The 23,560-nt window shown below is 39.3% G+C and overlaps 1 long non-coding RNA gene across 1 annotated transcript; it reads right to left on the reverse strand.

Annotated features, from left to right (window-relative positions):
• Nucleotides 1-3,662: 3,662 nt before the first annotated feature.
• Nucleotides 3,663-23,331, reverse strand: LOC138429115 (uncharacterized). The gene is made up of 3 exons (XR_011252693.1): nucleotides 23,259-23,331; nucleotides 21,850-21,911; nucleotides 3,663-3,732 (listed from the first exon to the last, which is right to left on the reverse strand). It is a non-coding gene; the product is annotated as an uncharacterized lncRNA (long non-coding RNA).
• Between the last annotated feature and the right edge of the window lie 229 nt (nucleotides 23,332-23,560).

Consider the following 23,560-nt stretch of genomic DNA (forward strand, 5'->3'; position numbering starts at 1 on the left):
GTAGAGTGTGTCATGTGAAATGCAGGGCTGGAATCAAGGTTACCAGCAAAAATATCAATAACTTCAGGTATGCTAATGACACCACCTTTATGGCAGAAAGCAAAGCAGAACTAAAGACCCTCTTGATGAAAGTGAAAGTGGAGAGTGACAAAGTTGGCTTAAAGCTCAACATTCAGAATACTAAGATTATGGCATCCGGTGCCATCACTTCATGGCAAATAGATGGGGCAACAATGGAAACAGTGACACTTTCTTTACCTGGGCTCCAAGATCACTGCAGATGGTGACTGCAGCCATGAAATTAAAAAATGCTTGCTCCTTGGAAGAGAAGCTATGAGTAACCTAGACAGCATATCAAAAAGCAGGGACATTACTCTGCCAACAAAGGTCAGTCTAGTCAAACTATGGTTTTTCCAGTAGTCATTTATTGATGTAAGAGTTGGATTATAAAGAAAGCTGAGCACTAAAACTGATGCTTTTGAACTACGGTGCTGGAGAAGACTCTTGAGAGTCTCTTGGACTGAATGGAGATCAAACCAGTTAATCCTAAAAGAAATCAGTCCTGAATATTCATTGGAAGGACTGATGCTGAAGCTGAAACTCCAATCCTTTGGCCACCTGATGCGAAGAACTGAGTCATTGGAAAAGACCCTGATGCTGGGAAAGATTGAAGACAGGAGGAGAATGGAACAACAGAGGATGTTGAGATGGTTGGCAGTTCACCGACTTGATGGACATGATTTTGAGCATGCTCTGCGAGTTGGTGATGGACAGGGAAACCTGGCATGCTGCAGTCCCTTTGGTCACAAAGAGTCAGACACAATTGAGTGACTGAACTGCACTGAACTGAACACAATCAAGGCTTTGGCATAGTCAATAAAACAGAAGTGATGTTTTTCCGAAACTCTCTTGTTTTTTTGATGATCCAGAGGATATTCGCAATTTGATCTCTGGTTCCTCTGCCTTTTCTAAATCCAGCTTGAACATCTGAAAGTTCCCGGTTTATGTATTGTTGAAGCCTGGCTTGGAGAATTTGAGCATCACATTGCTAGAGTGTGAGATGAGTGCAATTGTCCAGTACTTTGAACATTCTTTGGCATTGCCTTTCTTTGTGATAGGAAAGAAAACTGACATTTTCCAGTCCTGTGGCCACTGCTGAGTTTTCCAAATGTGCTGGCCTATTGAGTGCAGCATTTTAACAACATCATCTTTTAGGATTTGAACTAGCTCAACTGGAATTCCATCTTCCACTAGCTTTGTTTGAAATGATGCTTCCTAAGGCCCACTTGAATTTGCATTCTAGGATGTCTGGCTCTGGTGAGTGATCACACCATCATGGTTATCTGGGTCATGAAGATATTTTTTTTTTAGTTCTTTTGTGCATTCTTACTACCTCTTATCTTCTGCTTCTGTTAGGTCCATGCTATTTCTGTTCTTTATTGTGTTCATCTTTGCCTGATATGTTCCCTTGGTATCTCTAATTTTCTTGAAGAGATCTCTAGTCTTCCCACTCTATTGTTTTCCTCTATTTCTTTGCATTTGTCACTGAGGAAGGCTTTCTCATCTCTCCTTGCTATTCTTTGGAATTCTGCATTCAAATGGCTATATCTTCCTTTTCTCCTTTGCCTTTCACTTCTCTTCTTTTCTCAGCTATATGTAAGGCCTCCTCACACAACCATTTTGCCTTTTTCACTTCTTCTTGTGGATGGTCTTGATCACTGCCTCCTATACAAATGTCATGAACTTCAGTCCATAGTTCTTCAGGCACTCTGTCTATCAGATCTAAGTCTTTGAATCTATTTGTCACTTTCATAGCATAATTGATTTGATTTAGGTCATACCTGAATGGTCTAGTGGTTTTCCCTACTTTCTTCAATTTAAGTCTGAATTTTGTAATAAGGAGTTCATGATCTAAGCCACAATGAGCTCCTGGTCTTGTTTTTGCTGACTTATGAGCTCCTCCATCTTTGGTTGCAAGAATATAATCAATCTGATTTTGGTATTCATTTGCACTTCATAGTGAAAGCAATTATTAGCAAGCTTTGTTTTCAACCAGCTAAAAATGTTTTATATATTTCTCTAGACTGTTATTCTCCAGACTCAATTGTTGTAATTATACTGTTTTCTGCTTTGTATTTATGTCTTGAGTACAACAAAGTCCCTACAGTTGAAAGACAGAAAGAAGGAAAGGAGAGAGGGAGGAAAGGGGGAAAGAAGGCAGGACAGAAGAAAGGAAAGAAAGAGAGAGAGAAAGAGAAAGTTGAGCTGGACTAGGAACAAGAATGAAGAAAAGGAAATACTTCACCTTAAAACAACTTTATGAAGGAGTTTTATCATCACTCATTTTACAGGAAAAGAATTGGATGATGATTACAGTGACAACAGCCTCTAACTTAGCATTGACTATGCACTGAGCACAATTCTAAGTGATATATTTGTGTATATATTTATATAATTTTATGTATAATAAATGAGTGATAAAAGTATCTCTACATATGTTTGTGTGTGTGTGTATATGTGCAAGTGTGTGTATTCAGTTGCTTCAGTTGTGTTTTATGACCCTATTGACTCTATCCTGCCAGCCTCCTCTGTCTGTGGGATTTTCCAGGCAAGAATACTGGAGTGGAGTGCCATTTCCTCCTCCAAGGGTGTGTGTGTGTGTGTGTGTGTGTGTGTGTGTGTGTGTGTGTGTGTGTATACACACACATATCAGCTATTTAATGTATATATATATACACATTAAGTATATATATTTAGTATATATTATTGTGAGCTTTATTAATTATTACTGCCGTGCGGTGCTCAGTTGCTCAGTCATGTCTGACTCTTTGTGACTCAATGGACTATAGCCCACCAGGCTCCTCTGTCCATGAGATTTTCCAGCAAGAATACTGGAGTGGGTTGCCATTTCCTCCTCCAGGGGGTCTTCCCAACCCAGGGATGTCTCCTGCATCTCCTATGTCTCTTGCATCTCCTGCATTGGCAGGCATATTCTTTACCTCTGAGCCACTAGGGAAGCATTAATTATTACTATATCTTATCTAATCTTTGAAACAAGCAATGGGAGAGGTGCTATTGTTATCCTCATCCTAACCTGAGACTGAGGAAGGTCAGTAGTGTGTTCAAAGTCACAAAGCTCACTGAGCAATTGGATTTGAAACCAGATACTCTAGTCCATGCTCTACTCATCATGCATACTGCCTCAAAGAGATCAAAATATTGAAATATGTTCCTGAGGCACCACTGTGAGACAGTAGCAGATACAAGACCGAATCCTGGTGAGCGCTTCTTTTCTGCTCCATGCTGTCTGTCAGTACGACCAATGGGTGAAGTGAAGAGAAAGACGTTATTAGTGAGGGGTCAACACAAGCAACCACTAAAAGAAGGCAGAAAACATCCCCATAACATACACCCTTACATTTTCTGACTTCTAGTGTCTAAATGCTAGCAGCTAATTTTGTGACTCAACAGAAATTCTCCCTTGGTTACACAGGCCACAACTTCTGGTCTAAGATACATACATACCATCAATGTGTTTGTTCATGTGGAGAGAGGCTCTTCATGAGTCAAGGCCTGAGTTGTCAGGACAACAAGACAAGACAAGGAAAACCTTGAAGAACATCCAGAGGCCAAGAAAGGGGTGTCTACCTGTGAAAGCAAGCAGCCCAGAGCAGTCCTGATACCACCATGGATCCCAAGAACACGTGAGCCAGATGAAGTCCTATATCTCACCTGTAGATGAAGGAACAGAGCTTTCAGGAAGTTCCAGTTACTGTGTTAATTGTTTGAACTAGATTATATCATTAATTTCTAAAATAAAGAGCCCAGTAAGATATGATCCCCATTTTTCAGTAAGGAAACTAAGGCCCAGACATAGGATACAAGTTGCCTAAGGCAGAACTATGATTCAATCCCAGAACTAATTCCAGAGCCTAGGTTCTTAGCTGCAAAGCCATATTCCCTAGGGACTGTTACTTGTACAACAAGCACATAGCTCTCCAAACAACAAGCCAGAAAAAGATCCTGTCCAGTCTGTGCTCCAAGGACCTCCAGTTTCCCCAGCTATCAAAGAGCAAGACAATCACCCACCTAGAGATCAGTCATGTATTTCATCAGCACCTCTAAACATTCTGCCCTCCATTGCCCAGGAATGGGTCTTATTCAAACTTCCCTTTCACAACTCAACAAATAAGCAAACAAAAATAAGAAAGCTTTGCTTTCTGTGGAAAGGCAGTATAAACACCTGGCAGCCTTCCTGGGCTAGTTGTAAGTGCACAACCTAAGTGTGTTTGGATTTCAGCATAAGAGGCCTTGCTAGACGTTACTCATTGCCCCTCCCTGCCCTTGCCCTGCAAAAGCAAACCAGCCTGGAAATTCAGTGAAGGAAATATCAGTGCTCCTCACAGCACTAACCAGGCTTAGCCACTCACAGCACTAGGTTACTCTCCCCACAAGACAGCAGGAGAGGAAGGTCTTTCTAAACAGTGGACAAGAATACTCATCTTTCTGGAGGGCCTGGAAAGAGGAAATGTGTAGCATGCAAGCGTATAAAGGCATGCTACGAAGGTAACAGGCCTTCCCCGGTAGCTCCAAGATAAAGAATCCACCTGCAGTGCAGGAGATGTGGGTTCAATCCCTGGGTCAGGAAGATTCCCTGGAGGGGGCATGGCAACTCACTGTAGTATTATGACAGGAAGATCGCATGAACAGAGGAGCCTGGCAGGCTACAGTCCATGGGGAGGCAGAGTGGGACATGACTGAAGCGACTGAGAACACACACATGCCCAAAGGTAACATGGGCAAGGGGTGGGGCAGTGTGAACAAGACTGAGATTTAATCAATGTGGGGTTTTCTAATTGCAGCCATCTGAACCATGCCTTAAGAAAGGTTACCTAATACACAATTAAATACACGAATGAATGAGTAATTTTACAAGAAACAATATAATAGAAGTTCTGCTCTGGTAGATCCAGAATGTTCTATTAATACAAAACTGATTTCCCCTTTCATACTTGTTAGCATTTGTCTTACATATTGCGGTGCTCCTATATTGGGTGCATATATATTTATAATTGTTATATCTTCTTCTTGGATTGTTCCTTTGATCATTATGTAGTGGCCTTCTTTGTCTCTTTTCACAGCCTTTGTTTTAAAGTCTATTTTATCGGATATGAGTATTGCCACTCCTGCTTTCTTTTGGTCTCTATTCGCGTGGTATATCTTTTTCCAGCCCTTCACTTTCAGTCTGTATGTGTCCCTTGTTTTGAGGTGGGTCTCTTGTAAGCAGCATATAGAGGGGTCTTGTTTTTGTATCCATTCGGCCAGTCTTTGTCTTTTGGTTGGGGCGTTCAACCCATTTACGTTTAAGGTAATTATTGATAAGTATGATCCCGTTGCCATTTACTTTATTGTTTTGGGTTCGGGTTTATACACCCTTTTCGTGTTTCCTGTCTAGAGGATATCCTTTAGAATTTGTTGGAGAGCTGGTTTGGTGGTGCTGAATTCTCTCAGCTTTTGCTTGTCTGTAAAGCTTTTGATTTCTCCTTCGTATTTGAATGAGATCCTTGCTGGGTACAGTAATCTGGGCTGTAGGTTATTGTCTTTCATCACTTTAAGTATGTCTTGCCATTCCCTCCTGGCCTGAAGAGTTTCTATTGACAGATCAGCTGTTATCCTTATGGGAATCCCCTTGTGTGTTATTTGTTGTTTTTCCCTTGCTGCTTTTAATATTTGTTCTTTGTGTTTGATCTTTGTTAATTTGATTAATATGTGTCTTGGGGTGTTTCGCCTTGGGTTTATCCTATTTGGGACTCTCTGTGTTTCTTGGACTTGGGTGATTATTTCCTTCCCCATTTTAGGGAAGTTTTCAACTATTATCTCCTCAAGGATTTTCTCATGATCTTTCTTTCTGTCTTCTTCTTCTGGGACTCCTATAATTCGAATGTTGGAGCGTTTCATATTGTCCTGGAGGTCTCTGAGATTGTCCTCGTTTCTTTTAATTCGTTTTTCTTGTTTCCTCTCTGATTCATTTATTTCTACCATTCTATCTTCTATTTCACTAATCCTATCTTCTGCCTCCATTATTCTACTATTTGTTGCCTCCAGAGTGTTTCTGATCTCATTTATTGTGTTATTCATTATATTTTGACTCTTTTTTATTTCTTCTAGCTCCTTGTTAAACCTTTCTTGCATCTTCTCAATCCTTGTCTCTAGGCTATTTATCTGTGATTCCATTTTGATTTCAAGATTTTGGATCATTTTCACTATCAATATTCGGAATTCCTTCTCCGGTAGATTCCCTACTTCTTCCTCTTTGGTTTGGTGGGCAACTCTCCTGTTCCTTTACCTGCTGAGTATTCCTCTGTCTCTTCATCTTGGTTATATTGCTGCGTTTGGGGTGGCCTTTTTATATTCTGATAATAACAAGTATGAAAGGGGAAATCAACAATAACACAATAATAGTGGGAGACTTTAATACCCCACTCACACCTATGGACAGATCAACTAAACAGAAAATTAACAAAGAAACGCAAACTTTAAATGATACATTAGATCAGTTAGACCTAATTGATATCTATAGGACATTTCACCCCAAAACAACGAATTTCACCTTTTTTTCAAGTGCTCATGGAACCTTCTCCAGGATAGATCACATCCTGGGCCATAAATCTAAACTTGATAAATTCAAAAAAATCGAAATCATTCCAAGCATCTTTTCTGACCATAATGCATTAAGATTAGATCTCAATTACAGGAGAAAAACTATTAAAAATTCTAACATATGGAGGTTGAACAACACACTTCTGAATAACCAACAAATCACAGAAGAAATCAAAAAAGAAATCAAAATATGCATAGAAACTAATGAAAATGAAAACACAACAACCCAAAACCTGTGGGACACTATAAAAGCAGTGCTAAGAGGAAAGTTCATAGCAATACAGGCATACCTCAAGAAACAAGAAAAAAGTCAAATAAATAACCTAACTCTACAACTAAATCAACTAGAAAAGGAAGAGTTGGAGAACCCCAGAGTTAGTAGAAGGAAAGAAATCTTAAAAATTAGGGCAGAAATAAATGCAAAAGAAACAAAAGAGACCATAGCAAAAATCAACAAAGCCAAAAGCTGGTTCTTTGAAAGGATAAATAAAATTGACAAACAATTAGCCAGACTCATCAAGAAGCAAAGAGAGAAAAATCAAATCAATAAAATTAGAAATGAAAATGGAGAGATCACAACAGACAACACAGAAATACAAAGGATCATAAGAGACTACTATCAGCAGTTGTATGCCAATAAAATGGACAACGTGGAAGAAATGGACAAATTCTTAGAAAAGTACAATTTTCCAAAACTGAACCAGGAAGAAATCGAAAATCTTAACAGACCCATCACAAGCACGGAAATTGATACTGTAATCAGAAATCTTCCAGCAAACAAAAGCCCAGGTCCAGACGGCTTCACAGCTGAATTCTACCAAAAATTTCGAGAAGAGCTAACACCTATCCTCCTCAAACTCTTCCAGAAAATTGCAGAGGAAGGTAAACTTCCAAACTCATTCTATGAGGCCACCATCACCCTAATACCAAAACCTGACAAAGATGTCACAAAAAAAGAAAACTACAGGCCAATATCTCTGATGAACATAGATGCAAAAATCCTCAACAAAATTCTAGCAATCAGAATCCAACAACACATTAAAAAGATCATACATCATGACCAAGTGGGCTTTATCCCAGGGATGCAAGGATTCTTCAATATCCGCAAATCAATCAATGTAATTCACCACATTAACAAATTGAAAAATAAAAACCATATGATTATCTCAATAGATGCAGAGAAGGCCTTTGACAAAATTCAACATCCATTTATGATAAAAACTCTCCAGAAAGCAGGAATAGAAGGAACATATCTCAACATAATAAAAGCTATTTATGACAAACCCACAGCAAACATTATCCTCAATGGTGAAAAATTGAAAGCATTTCCCCTAAAGTCAGGAACAAGACAAGGGTGTCCACTTTCACCGCTACTATTCAACATAGTTCTGGAAGTTTTGGCCACAGCAATCAGAGCAGAAAAAGAAATAAAAGGAATCCAAATTGGAAAAGAAGAAGTAAAACTCTCACTGTTTGCAGATGACATGATCCTCTACATGGAAAACCCTAAAGACTCCACCAGAAAATTACTAGAGCTAATCAATGAATATAGTAAAGTTGCAGGATATAAAATCAACACACAGAAATCCCTTGCATTCCTATACACGAATAATGAGAAAGTAGAAAAAGAAATTAAGGAAACAATTCTATTCACCATTGCAACGAAAAGAATAAAATACTTAGGAATATATCTACCTAAAGAAACTAAAGACCTATATATAGAAAACTATAAAACACTGATGAAAGAAATCAAAGAGGACACTAATAGATGGAGAAATATACCATGTTCATGGATTGGAAGAATCAATATAGTGAAAATGAGTATACTACCCAAAGCAATTTACAAATTCAATGCAATCCCTATCAAGCTACCAGCCACATTTTTCACAGAACTAGAACAAATAATTTCAAGCTTTGTATGGAAATACAAAAAACCTCGAATAGCCAAAGCAATCTTGAGAAAGAAGAATGGAACTGGAGGAATCAACTTGCCTGACTTCAGGCTCTACTACAAAGCCACAGTCATCAAGACAGTATGGTACTGGCACAAAGACAGACATATAGATCAATGGAACAAAATAGAAAGCCCAGAGATAAACCCACACACATATGGACACCTTATCTTTGACAAAGGAGGCAAGAATATACAATGGAGTAAAGACAATCTCTTTAACAAGTGGTGCTGGGAAAACTGGTCAACCACTTGTAAAAGAATGAAACTAGATCACTTTCTAACACCGCACACAAAAATAAACTCAAAATGGATTAAAGATCTAAATGTAAGATCAGAAACTATAAAACTCCTAGAGGAGAACATAGGCAAAACACTCTCAGACATAAATCACAGCAGGATTCTCTATGATCCACCTCCCAGAATGCTGGAAATAAAAGCAAAAATAAACAAATGGGATCTAATTAAAATTAAAAGCTTCTGCACAACAAAGGAAAATATAAGCAAGGTGAAAAGACAGCCATCTGAATGGGAGAAAATAATAGCAAATGAAGCAACTGACAAACAACTAATCTCAAAAATATACAAGCAACTTATGCAGCTCAACTCCAGAAAAATAAACGACCCAATCAAAAAATGGGCCAAAGAACTAAATAGACATTTCTCCAAAGAAGACATACGGATGGCTAACAAACACATGAAAAGATGCTCAACATCACTCATTATTAGAGAAATGCAAATCAAAACCACAATGAGGTACCACTTCACACCAGTCAGAATGGCTGCGATCCAAAAATCTGCAAGCAATAAATGCTGGAGAGGGTGTGGAGAAAAGGGAACCCTCCTACACTGTTGGTGGGAATGCAAACTAGTACAGCCACTATGGAGAACAGTGTGGAGATTCCTTAAAAAATTGCAAATAGAACTACCTTATGACCCAGCAATCCCACTTCTGGGCATACACACCGAGGAAACCAGAATTGAAAGAGACACATGTACCCCAATGTTCATTGCAGCACTGTTTATAATAGCCAGGACATGGAAACAACCTAGATGTCCATCAGCAGATGAATGGATAAGAAAGCTGTGGTACATATACACAATGGAGTATTACTCAGCCGTTAAAAAGAATTCATTTGAATCAGTTCTGATGAGATGGATGAAACTGGAGCCGATTATACAGAGTGAAGTAAGCCAGAAAGAAAAACACCAATACAGTATATATACACATATATATGGAATTTAGGAAGATGGCAATGACGACCCTGTATGCAAGACAGGGAAAGAGACACAGATGTGTATAACGGACTTTTGGACTCAGAGGGAGAGGGAGAGGGTGGGATGATTTGGGAGAATGACATTCTAACATGTATACTATCATGTGAATTGAATCGCCAGTCTATGTCTGACGCAGGATGCAGCATGCTTGGGGCTGGTGCATGGGGATGACCCAGAAAGATGTTCTGGGGAGGGAGGTGGGAGGGGGGTTCATGTTTGGGAATGCATGTAAGAATTAAAGATTTTAAAATTTAAAAAATAAAAAACTAAAAATTAAAAAAAAAAAAAATTAAAAAAAAAAAAAAAACTGAAAGAGGAGTTGATTTTAATTTCACCTAGCCTATCAGTTTTATGGCTTTATTCAATTTTATTTTGATTTGCATATGAGGGAGGGACACCATAATCCTTTCAGTGTTTTAGATATCTAGTAACCCTGATCCTGATCCAGGAGGCACTGGGGTACTGAGTGTCAACAAGCGCTCCTAAAAGGTCAGACCACACCCCGAGAGTCCTTCTGCCTGACAGGCCCATAGCAGAGAGGCATTGAGTGCAAGAAATAGCATGCTTCAGCAGGAACATGAGGTAAACAGCAGTGGTCACTCAGTAGAAGGGTGAACACTTCTACATTTAAGTCACAAGGACAGGTCAGGGTAGCAGATGAAACACAGTTCTGGGGAACATGGGAATCAAGAGGGGTGGGACAGAGACTGATCTTAGGAGCCCAGGTCAGAGAAGGCAACAACTCCAGAAAGAACAGAATCAGCCAGAACTTTGTCCAAACCCCAGAAGGAAAGATATTCTAGATGCAGTACTGGCAATAAACAGAGTACTGGCAGAAACAACAGTGTCAAACATGGCTGGGATTGTGGATTGTATTCCCCCATCCCTTCATTAGGCCCTGAGTGGATGGAAAAACCGTGATTACCCTTATCTCAGAGCCTTCTGATCAGGGGAACTGAGGGACTGTTCTGGTGTATGGGAGTCTTTTGTCATTAAAGTTGAGCAGAGAAGAAAGTGGCAGTTATAGAAGGGACCTGGAATAGGAAAGATCAAGTGAATACTTGCTAGTTAAAAATCAGTGGGATAGTTAGGGAGCTTGGGATTAACACATATACACTGCTGTATTTAAAATGGATAACCAACAAGAACCCATTATACAGCACAGGGAACTCTGCTCAATATTATATAACAACCTAAATGGGAAAAGGATATGGAAAAGAATAGATACATATATACGTATAACTGAATCATATTGCTGTACATCTGAAACTATCACAATATTGTCAATCAACTATACTCCAATATAAAATAAAAGTTAAAAAAAAAAAAAAAGAAACAGTGGCAGAGAATAAAAGACTAACCATTTGAGCCACCAGTGAAGCCCAAGAGAACTGGAGTGGGTAATCTATCCCCTCCCAGGGTTTCTTCCTGACCCAGGAGTCCAACCAGGATCTCCTGCATTGCAGGTGGATTCTTTACCAGCTGAGCTACCAAGGAAGCCCAAAGACTAGGAGACACAATCAAATTATATAGAACTACAGAAATATTGGAATGGATAGGAGAATGAGGCCAAAGGTAGGGCCAAAAAAAGAGGTTTCACAATACTTTTTCAAGGATACATGCTATTTAGTGTTGATCACACTAGTTTAAATGCTCAGGCCAGTATGAATACCAAGCAAACATTATAATCTAAGCAAGCCCAGACCAATCAAGCTTGGCCTGCCACCCGATATCATTGCTGAAATTCTCCCAGATGCTACCATATGTGGATCTGAGCTCTGAAATGGGGAATGGAGATGGGAGCAGATGATAGATAAGAGAAAATGTTGTTTTAACAAGTAGAGCAAGAATTCCTCTAAGGGAAAATTTTTCTTTGTTTGTTAAAAACTTATAAAGCAGCTTGAAATGAAACTATTGTTCTGGGGGATGCAGAAGCTAAGGCATGAAAAGAAGAAATAATGTACACTACATCCAAAATTAATATGAGTTTGGGTGATAGAGGAAAAAGAGATTAGTGAAAAGTAGGGGAAGTGGAGAAAAATTAAATGCATGGGGCTAGGCTACTGTACAGAATGAAGAGAACAGTGGAAATTCACCATGGCCAAAGAAATTCTCCATTTCCAAAAGATATTCAAGAACAATGAGACCTTGTATCAGTTATATATTGCTGTATAACAGGTGATTCCAAAACAGAAAACAACAATAAGTAATTGTTAACTAGCATTTGTGAGTTTGAAAGTCTAGGCTAATTCTGGCTCTAGGCCTTGTGTTTCTCTCAGGTCTACTATATATGACCTTCATTCCTCTGGGACCAGTGGGGTCCTGCAAGGGCCAGATCCCTTCTCACAATCACATCACATTTCCAGCCTCTGCTTCTGTTACCTCTGATAATGTTCTGTTGGCTGAAGCAAGTCACGTGACCAAGCCTATTATCATTGGAGTAGAGAGGTAAACTCCTCTGATGAAGGCAGAGGTAGTGGTATGGAGTAGATATTTGCTAAACAATGATCTAATATACCGAAAGCTTCACACTAAATTTAAAATTGCTTTCACTGTAGCAGTGTAAATTCCTTCTTAGAATCCTGTTTATCCTTAATAAATGTATCACAAATAAATCAGCTCAACTGTATGAGCTGATTTTGCATAGAAATCAAGGCAGAGGAACAATATAATGTAGAACAGAGAAATTAGATGGAAATAGTAAGATCATTCATAAGAGAGAAAACAGAGTCAAATATAGCCACCATCACTTAAGTCTCTTGAAAGTCACAGTCATCTTGAGAAAGGCAGAGAAGTAAGGATTGGAACCAATCTTCTTTAGATCTCAAAGAGAGCTCGACTCTTAACCGTGTCACCTAAAGGATTACTAATGGCATTAGTGAATGAGGCTAGATTGCAATTCATTGCTGGCAGAAAACTTTGGCTGGACAGGAAAAGCTATAAAAGCCTTGGGGCTCATTCTGAACAGCTGGTTGGAAAGTACCAATTAGGTCAAGATTGAAAAGAGAGAGAGATCCAAGGTTTCTTCTTCAAGTACAGGATAAGTTCTGCGCCGCAACCCCCCGCCCCCCCCCCCCCCCCCCCCGCTTAGGGATATATTAAAAGACCAAGAGTTTAGAAATGAAATATACATTCATTGCAGAACTATTAAGCAGGTTACCTTGAAGCTTAGCCACCATATACACTTAATTAGGGGACTTCAAATCACCCCTAAAACAGCACTGACTATTGACCTTCAAGGAGACAGAGAAGGCAAAAATTACCGTGTTGAAAACTTGGTCAATATCAGGAACTAGATATATTACTTTATTATCTGATTTAATCCTCGAAAGACCTCTTCTCCCCAAAGACAGGAATGATTATTCCCACTTCATGGACAAGGAAATAGGAGCACAGTGGCCAGCTTTTTTCTAATGGAAAGACCAAGTTAAACATGCAAGGTGATAATGAAGCCCCTCGGCTGTGCTGAGAAGAGGAACACAGGAGCCAAGGAGTCAGAAGACTGCCACATACAGGTCTTGTGTTGGGTGAATTTATGAGGATTCTTGTCATGCTATTAGAGCTTGAAAGGAAAGAAAAAGCCTAGATGAGCTTTTATGCCTATGAGTCATGTGACATTCTACAACCTCAAAGCCTTTGTAGTTGCAGAGCCGATAACATCTGATCCCTTTGATCTAAATGATAACATATCTCAAGTTTATGCATTAATCTCTCTATCCATCTATTTTGAAAGATTCCTCATCTACTCTATCTCCACAGGCAGAAAAGGAAAAAAGGGCTGGGGCAGATGAGTGCTCTAACATTTAATAAATGGTGTTTTGTGCCATCTATGGACAAGTCAATAGATTTTAACATGTCAAATGATAAAGATTATATAAGAACCTCTATAGCATGATGCTACTATGGGCTGGTAAATTTAGGAAAAAAGATAAGGTCACCAAAAAAATTATTTTGTTGGCTTTAGCACACTTACAGGTGCATAGGGCCCATAGAGAACAGTTTTCCTTAAATTAAATGAACATTTATTGACACCAAAAAACAAAACAAAGAAACTGTCAAAAAATCTTAACTACTTGATTATCCAGTCTTTGCTTTCAATATGGCCTATAATTAAATTCAATTAACAAATGAAATATAGAAATATTAAAAAATACTTTCTTAATACTATGAAATATCATCTCTCTGTGCATACGGACAGATTTCAAGCTTTATGACCGTTCTCATAAGTTTCAAACTTGAACATTTTTAGACAAGATGAGTATGCGATTTGCTTTTATGATGACTACACACTAACTATTTGCATTTTGGAAGCCTTCAGATATGCATCCAAATTTCTGTGGCAAATCTTTTCTGGTCTCAGTTTTTAGAATACCTTGAAATAAGTTCAATACCCCATAACACTGTGGCTCCATAGATGCCAAAAACTGTCTCAAGCTAAAACAAACAAATAAATGAACAAAACCTATTTATAGGATTTTGTTAAAATGAAAGAATTGCTCCCAAAAGGCAGAACGTGCTTTCTTTTCTACCATGATTTTTCTTCATGTGCTGCTCTCTCTCCTGTTCTCCTCAGAGAACTCATTTGATGTCAAGTTTATCAAGATAACAGGAAAGGCTCAGAAGGGAGATCATATTCAAACTTGTTGAAGAAGAAATGCATTTATTTCTACAACAAGGCTTCTATTTTTCATCCTGGCCTCCTGATTGCTCAAGTGCCAACTGGATTGGTAGCTGTTTCAGAGTCTAACAGAAACTGTTTTTGTGGCAATAGTTCGGTCTTACCCTGATCTGTTACTTGCCAAGAGCTATTCATGGAGACTTATCAAGCGTAACTTCAACGCCTGCCTAGTAAAAGAATATTATCAGGGATGTGATCAAGGCAAAGATCTAAGAATTCCTTATTCCACTTTATCATGTGTTTGCTAATGCTATGTTAAATGAAAACATAAAATTATATGCACTCAATGTTTTCCTCCCTTGGACACATACTTTGCTTTTTAAATGTTAGATATCTCAGTGGATAAATACCATATACACTTCTAATGTGTGTTTTTAGCTCCACTTTTTAGAGGCTTCTTAGAGTTTGCTAACTCAGGAATCTAAGGCCTGCCTTGCTCTCCTCTACTAAGTGTCTAAGCTGTCCTCTCCTCTTCATGTATACCACTAGACCCCCTCCTCCCAGACAGCACAAGAAGGAGAGTTTAGGTTGAATTTGTATATAACTGAAAGCCTGTAAGTTGCATATATTAAAGAACTGGACTGAGAATGTTTGGCTGTTGACTAGTGAAGAGCCCCCTCCTTCTTTTCTGCACTATAATATTTGATACAACAGTATTAATTGCGAGTCTGTATCTGAATTTTACTACACCAACCCTCTACCAGGCAGAAAGCAGATAATTCTAGTTTCCTTCCTTCATCCTTCCCATTTGCTCTGCCTTCATTCATTATTTGTTTGGAAAACCTAGCACATATTATTCACCAAACGAGATAAAGTATAGGAAAGCAGAGACACACAGAGGAGTCTCAAGCAAACCATGTTTAACTGAATCACACCAAAATCACATTCATAGCAGACCAAATATGAGAAGTTTGGTTTGTTTGTTTGTTTGTGTCTCTGTTTTCCTATCAAGGAACTGATGTGATTGATTAGGTTTCACTAAGAAAGTCTATCTTCTTAGAGTCTAAATTCCCCGGTGCCCTAAATTGTCTTTTGCTTTATCTCTCAATTTTATTTTTAAAAAGAAACTCCTGCAACTCCATGGGGCTTTGATACTGCAATGGATTTGAGAGTGAAGGAACCATAGGCTGAAACCATGTTTCTGAAGCAGAATGGAGGATTGTGATGGGATTGGGTAATGGAAGCTATTTGTTTACCACCAGCTGCCTCCAGCTGTGACACCCTGCTAAGTTATGGAATAAAGCACAGTAAATAAACACCCCGAGGAGACATGCTGAAGCACAGCACACATGGAAATACATCTCCTCACAAATCCTGGAAAAATATGTACTCAGTAATTGAGCACATCCAAAATAAACCATCCCAAGCCAATGATTTGGAATGATTTCCATGTTGTTGCCCCAAGAGTGATTCAGAAAAATAACCCAGGATTACTAGGGTCACTCTGAATGGAGACCCTTTCCTTACAAGACTGACTCCTATTCATCCTTCAAGACTCAGCAAGGTATCACATCCTTGAGGGTGACCTCCCCAATATTTGCCATCAAGTTGCTTCCTCAAAACTCACGGCCCTTAGGCTTCCCCCATCACAACATTCACGGCTCTTAACTGAAGTGATGTATATGGTCTCTGTCTCTTCCACTAGACTGTAGGAGTCAATGGAATCATGGACCACATTCTAATCATCTTCATATCCCTAGTACTTAATACAATAGCTGTTTGTAGCTGTTCAGTTCAGTTCAGTTCAGTTGCTCAATAGCTGTTTGTAGCTGTTCAGTTCAGTTCAGTTCAGTTGCTCAGTCGTGTCCGACTCTTTGCGACTCCATGAATTGCAGCACACCAGGACTCCCTGTCCATCACCAACTTCCAGAGTTCACTCAGAGTCACGTCCGTTGAGTCAGTGATGCCATCCGCCATCTCATCCTCAGTCATCCCCTTCTCCTCCTGCCCCCAGTCTCTCCCAGCATCAAAGTCTTGTCTAATGAGTCAACTCTTTGCATGAGGTGGCCAAAGTACTGGAGTTTCAGCTCCAGCATCATTCCTTCCAAAGAAATCCCTGGGTTGATCTCCTTCAGAATGGACTGGTTGGATCTCCTTGCAGTCCAAGGGACTCTCAAGAGTCTTCTGCAACACCACAGTTCAAAACCATCAAGTCTTCAGCACTCAGCCTTCTTCACAGTCCAACTCTCACATCCATACATGACCAGTGGAAAAACCATAGCCTTGACTAGACAGACCTTAGTCAGCAAAGTAATGTCTCTGCTTTTGAATATGCTATCTAAGTTGGTCATAACTTTTCTTCCAAGGAGTAAGCGTCTTTTAATTTCATGGCTGCAGTCACCATCTGCAGTGATTTTGGAGCCCAAAAAAATAAAGTCTGACGCTGTTTCCACTGCTTCCCCATCTATTTCCCATGGAGTGATGGGACCGGATGCCATGATCTTCGTTTTCTGAATGTTGAGCTTTAAGCCAACTTTTTCACTCTCCTCTTTCACTTTCATCAAGAGGCTTTTAGTTCCTCTTCACTTTCTGCCATAAGGGTGGTGTCATCTGCATATCTGAGGTTATTGATATTTCTCCCGGCAATCTTGATTCCAGCTTGTGTTTCTTCCAGTCCAGCGTTTCTCATGATGTACTCTACATGTAAGTTAAATAAGCAGGGTGACAATATACAGCCTTGACATACTCCTTTTCCTATTTGGAACCAGTCTGTTGTTCCATGTCCAGTTCTAACTGTTGCTCTCTGGCCTGTTTAGTTTGAGTATATTTTCCCTGGAATATTGTATTTGTTGGTTATTAATTTTTTATGAAAGGAAATTGTTGTAAGCGACTTTAAGCATTAGTTGGATTCCATGGACCAAAGACAGAAAATATCACTACATTTTTCCTACCCACTCCTGATCCTTAGTACAGTGATGATACTGTTTTTCCCTTCTCTCTTCTTCCTTTCATCCCTGCTCTCCCTGGGCCCCTTGAAGGAAATGTAAATAATTTGGCAATTCACAGTCATCCACCTCTTTATTCTACAAATGAGGAATCTGAGTCTCAGGACATTCTTACTCCCACTTCTACCTTTAGTTCTCCTCTCTGCCCATTTACTTCTTACCTCTATGAAAGATCATACTTAATTCTCCTTCCATGGAGAGCCTGCCCCATCCTTCACTTCATTCCCAATGAGGAATGTGGATCTGGTTCTTGGTATTCTAAGACACTGTGTTGGCCCACTCTCCTAGTGGATAAAGCTTTCAGAGAGGTTAAAATGTAAAGTGAATATGATTGTGACACTTTCTGAATTATATCTCCTCCCTTATAAATTGTAAATCAGGTTAAAAGAGAACTGTCCCTCCCACCCTACTCTGAAGTGACTACAGTCAACTTACAGGGAATACAACTTTCTTGTGATAATAAAAGATTAGCAATAAAGTCACCTTTGTTAAACACCTACTAAGCATTCTGCATTTTTCTGGATGTCTTGCATTCATGGCCTCATTTCATCACCATAAAAACTCTACAAGGCAGATATTATCCTTATTTTATAGATGAAAAATCTGAGGCTCAAAGAGGTTAAATAGCATGCCCAAAGTCATGTGGATAAGCCAAAACTCAAAACTGACTCTCTGGGGTTCCAAAGCACATGTTGTCCCCTCTCAATTAACAGTGAAGACATTTAAGTGATGGCAAAGTCCTGTTAGATGCAGTCTCTAATTTCTGTACTCTTTTCTAGAAGCTATCTTATTTCCTCCTCTGCCCCTCTAAAATGGGTCTAGGAAAAGCTGGTTGCTGAAAAGGTAAAGTGCCCCAAACCACAGAAACCACTGAGGTGAAGACAGGGATCAGAAACCAGGAGCTCATTCAAGAAATAGAACCAAATAAGATGGGAGGAAGTTGCAAGGACAGTCAGTCCAGCTCATTCTGTGAACCCAGAGAGCATGGTTCCTTCCTAGCTGGAAAAGTTGTAATGGGTTTCTCCCCAGTTCTTCCTCTCTTGCCCAGCAGCATCTGAAAAGCACCACTAAACACCTGCCATTGTGTTTTCATCCGGCCATGAGGGGTTGCCCTGTGGGCGCTGCAATTTTTGTTGAAACTGTGGAAACTCTGAAACTTCTTGGAAATTGCAGGTTCACCCTTAATGAAGGAATCATTTTAGCCAAAACCAAGTTAATTTCCCAAAGAGTATTCCCATTAACCCCAAACAGCATTTCCGCTGACCCAAAACTCTCCAGACTTTAAAGTAGAGATGAATAAAGGCCCTGCAAGGCCACTTTGTTCCTTCACAAACATTTTCTTTTCCTGAAGCCAAACTTCATGGTCAATTTTTATTCTTTGATTTTACTTATTCAAAGAAATAGTATAGAATCAAATTGCTGGTTGTTTCTAAAGCCAGAAGGGCAGAGTTCAACAATGATTCAGCAAACAGATATTCTAAGAACTTAGTTCAAAGAGTATTGTGCCAGGTGACTTCTTAATCCATTTATCTTCATGACAACCCCATTGGGTGCAATTATATAACCACATTGTGATCAAGTGATGAAGTATACTACCCAATGTCACTGAGAAGAGTGATCAGAATTTGAACCCAGGTTGGGCTTTTTGGGGTGGGTTTTGTTTTTGTTTTTACTCATTTTATCATTTCACAGCACCCTCCCTACCTAAGGAAGCAGAACTACAAAACAATGGGTAGGTTTAGGAAGTAGCAAGATGCCTATCGTGGGCATTGAGACGTGAAACAGCAAAGGATATGTGATTCAGTAGGCTTTAAGTAAGAAATTTCTGGTAAGTAACAGTAGAGGGGTCTGGACAGGAAGTCAGGGCCAGATCATTGAAAGCCATATTAAGGCACTTGGGCACTAGGCATGCGGCATGTCTGAATAGCTTTAAGTAATTAATTCATCATTCTTTCAACAAATATTTTATGTAGTACCAACTATGTGTTAAGCCCTGGGGACAAAACTGTAAACAGATGTTTCCTGTCCTCAAAGGATCCACAGGCCAGAAGAGATGATGGGTCACTTCCATATACAATGGAAAGTACTCCGATAGGGGAAGACTAGCATGCTAGAGAAATATAAGAAAGGCCAAAGAAGAGAAGGCTTCCCGGGGGAAATTATGCCTAAGTCAAGATTCAGTGGAGGGAAAGTTTGGGGAAAGAGGTCATCAAGGAAATTGTCAGAGTCAGTGGAAAGAGCATGAACAAGGCTAGAAATGAGAGAAAGACTGGCATATCTGAATAATTGCAAGATGTTAGAGTGACTGATGAGCAAGGCGGCTAGAGATGAGGCTGGAAGGGGTAACAACAAGAAGTCATGGAATATTGTGAGTAATTCTTGACTTAAAATTACTAAATCTGCATTGGTGACAACTGAACACATAAAATGATTCATTCAGCATAGATTTAAGACAATGCAAAACAGCATGAGGGTGCAGTTCAAAAAGTTGATAGGACCTCAGGAAGCGAGTTTTGTCACCTCTTCCAATCAGAATGCTTCAGCTGCAAGCAACAGAAATAAAAACTGGCTTAAGTAATAAGGAAATGCAATATTTCCATAAAAGTCTAAGGATAGGGAAAGCATCGGACAATCTGAAGCTCAATGATATAATCAAACATGTTGAATTTTTTTTCATCTCTCCAATCAGCCATCCCCAACTTTGGCCTCATTCTAAACCTGATCCTTCCACCCTGAAATTATAGATGGGATGCCAAGAGTAATTGGGGCTCAATACCTATTTGTAATCATATAGCAAGGGAGAGAGATGAAAAGTCCTTTCCCTCAAGTAGAACCCAAGTCCTTTCCTTTGTCTGATTATAACAGGTCACTCTTGGATCACTGGTCATAGGGGAATGGCATGTGCATATTGGTTTAGATTAACCAAGATCTAAACCAACATGGCAGCAAACTTGGAAAACTCAGCAGTGGCCACAGGACTGGAATATGTCAGTTTTCATTCCAATCACAAAGAAAGGCAATGCCAATGAATATTTGAACTACTGCACAATTGCACTCATCTCACACTCTAGCAAAGTAACATTCAAAATTCTCCAAGCCAGGCTTTAACAGTATGTGAACTGTGAACTTCCAGATGTTTAAGCTGGATTTAGAAAAGTCAGAGGAACCAGAGATAAAATTGCTGACATCCATTGGATCATCGAAAAGCAAGAGAGTTCCAGAAAAAAAATCTACTTTTGCTTTATTGACTATGCCAAAGCCTTTGACTGTGTAGATCACAAAAAACTGTGGAAAATTCTTAAAGAGATGGGAATACCAGACAACCTTACCTGCCTTCTGAGAAATCGCTATGCAGGTCAAGAAGCAGCACTTAGAACTGCACATGAAACAGTAGACTGGTTCCAAATCAGGAAAGGAGTATGTCAAGGCTGTATATTGGCACCCTGCTTATTTAACTTATATGCAGAGTACATCATGAGAAACACTGGACTGAATGAAGCACAGGCTGGAATCAAGATTGCTGGGAAAAATATCAATAACCACAGATATGCAGATGACACCACCTTTATGGCAGAAAGCGAAGAAGAACTAAAGAGCCTCTTGATGAAAATGAAAGAAGAGAGTGAAAAAGTTGGCTAAATGCTCCACATTCAGAAAACAAAGATCATGGCATCTGGTCCCATCACTTCATGGCAAAGAGATGGGGAAACAATGTAAATAGTGACAGACTTTCTTTTCTTGGACTCCAAAATCACTGCAGATGGTGACTGCAGCCATGTAATTAGAAAACACTTGCTCCTTGGAAGAAAAGCTATAACCAGCCTAGACAGCACATTAAAGAGCAAAGACATTACTTTGTCAACAAAAGTTCATGTAGTCAAAGCTATGGTTTTTCCAGTAGTCATGTATGGATGTGAGAGTTGGACTATAAAGAAAGCTGAGTGCTGAAGAATTGATGCCTTTGAACTGTGGTGTTGGAGAAGACTCTTGAGAGTCTCTTAGACTGCAAGGAGGTCCAACCAGTGAATCTTTAAAGAAATCAGTCCCGAATATTCATTGGAAGGACTGATGCTGAAGCTGAAACTCTAATCCTTTGGCCACCTGATGTGAAGAACTGACCCACTGGAAAAGACCCTGATGCTAGGAAAGATTGAAGGTGGGAGGAGAAGGGGACAACAGAGGATGAGATGGTTGGATGGCATCACCAACTCGATGGACATGAGTTTAAGTAGAAGTTGGTGATGGACAGGGAAGGCTGGCTAGCTGCAGTCCATGGGGTCGCAAAGAGTCAGACATGACTGAGCGACTGAATTGAACTGAACTGAATCATGACCTACCTTTGTAACTGGTAATGGGGCCAACTTTCCCTGTATATCATAGTAGTGCAGGATATTAATACCTGAAAAAAAAAAAAAGAAGAAACCATGATTGTGTTAGACATGAAGAAGTTGAGAAATGGGAGCAGAGATTATTATACTGCACTTATAAACTGGGGACCTTTGATTTGAAACAAGTGAGCACAGCCCTGAAAGCTGTGCGCTCTGCTGGAGCAGACACTCAGGTCAGTCTGCCCACCAATTCAACAGCATTCAATAGCAACAGCAAAATGATAACTCTTAGTCCCTAACCTGGTAACTTGCAATATATGGAAGTGATTGTGTGCCTAAACAACCCACACATTGGACTTAAGCAATTCTAGATAAAATAGAAGCTTATTAAACTCGTCTTCGCAGTCACATAAATTTTTAAAAATGATACTATCAAGGCCAAGACCTTTTTCTTTTTTCCTTCATAGAATAATGTTGAGGATCAATTTCTCCAGCTTAACATCACTAGCCTTGGCAGCAGCTCATATTTGGAATATAAATGATGTCATCTGGTTGGCCTTTTCCCATCACAAACAGTAAATCTCTGAATCTGGAGAGATCTTTTATTTGGTTACACATATTGTACAGCATCAAGGGGTTAGAACACATGTGCTGGAGATTATTAAAATCATCTGGAGGAGAATGGCTTATTATTGGAAAGCCCAGAACTTACAACCCTTTCATGTCTGGTATCTCCATCAACTCTTCTTTTACTTCTGCCTTTTCAAAGCAACAGTTGCAGCTTATGGACTCATGATCCTTTGTAGACTAAAGTTTTGCCAGTGCATCATGTTTCCTCTCTAGAAAAAGATATGCCTAACATAAAATAGGGCAAGGAAGATAAGATTAAAAGTCAGAAAGCCAGCCTCAGCTCAACAACATGGCAAATATAAGGCTTTGGGCCAGCCACTTAAACTCTCTTAGCTTGTGTTCCTCATCGTAAAATGGAGATAATGATAACCAGCTTCACAGCACTGTTTGAGAGGAATTGTAAACAATTACTGAATGCTTGGTTATCACTTTATAATTTGCTAAATTATTTAATTACTTACATTAGACTTATCCTGCATGGGGAAGAGACTCTATAGATATTTGTTGAATGACCAATAACTAGGTGATAATGTGATTTGGTGGACTCTGAATCATCAAGTTATTTCACATTTCTGAACTTAGTTTTCTCCAGTTATACTGTGTATTCAATCTTAAACTTTCTTTTAGAGTTGTTTAAAAGAATAAACAAAATAATATATATGAAGTATTCAGATTGTCTGGCACATCAGTGTGTTTGAGAAATAGAATTCCCTTTTCTCCCATCCCTTCCTCTTTAAAAACTTCATGTTTCTCATCCCACAGAATTGGTAATAAGACTAACATCCTACCTATTGAAGGACAGAGATGTGGAGCAGAAACAACAGCAAGGCCAGCCTTTGGTTCTGGCTTTCCAGCTTTCTGGTTGTGTTCCATTTGGCATTTTCCTCAGGGTCTCTGTTTTCCCATCTGAAAATAAAGGAGCTGGCTGAAATTCTTAAGTTTTAACTCTTAAATTCTCAAACTTGAAATTTATAGATCAAACAATAAAACCAGAGTAATCATAAACCAGAAGTGTGACATAGAATTCAAACTTTTGACTTGATAAATATTTAGATCCCTTTCAGAAAACTGGCACTTACCATTACAATCA

This window comes from Ovis canadensis, chromosome 1, assembly GCF_042477335.2.
Source record: "Ovis canadensis isolate MfBH-ARS-UI-01 breed Bighorn chromosome 1, ARS-UI_OviCan_v2, whole genome shotgun sequence".
NCBI classification, from domain to species: Eukaryota; Metazoa; Chordata; class Mammalia; order Artiodactyla; family Bovidae; genus Ovis; species Ovis canadensis.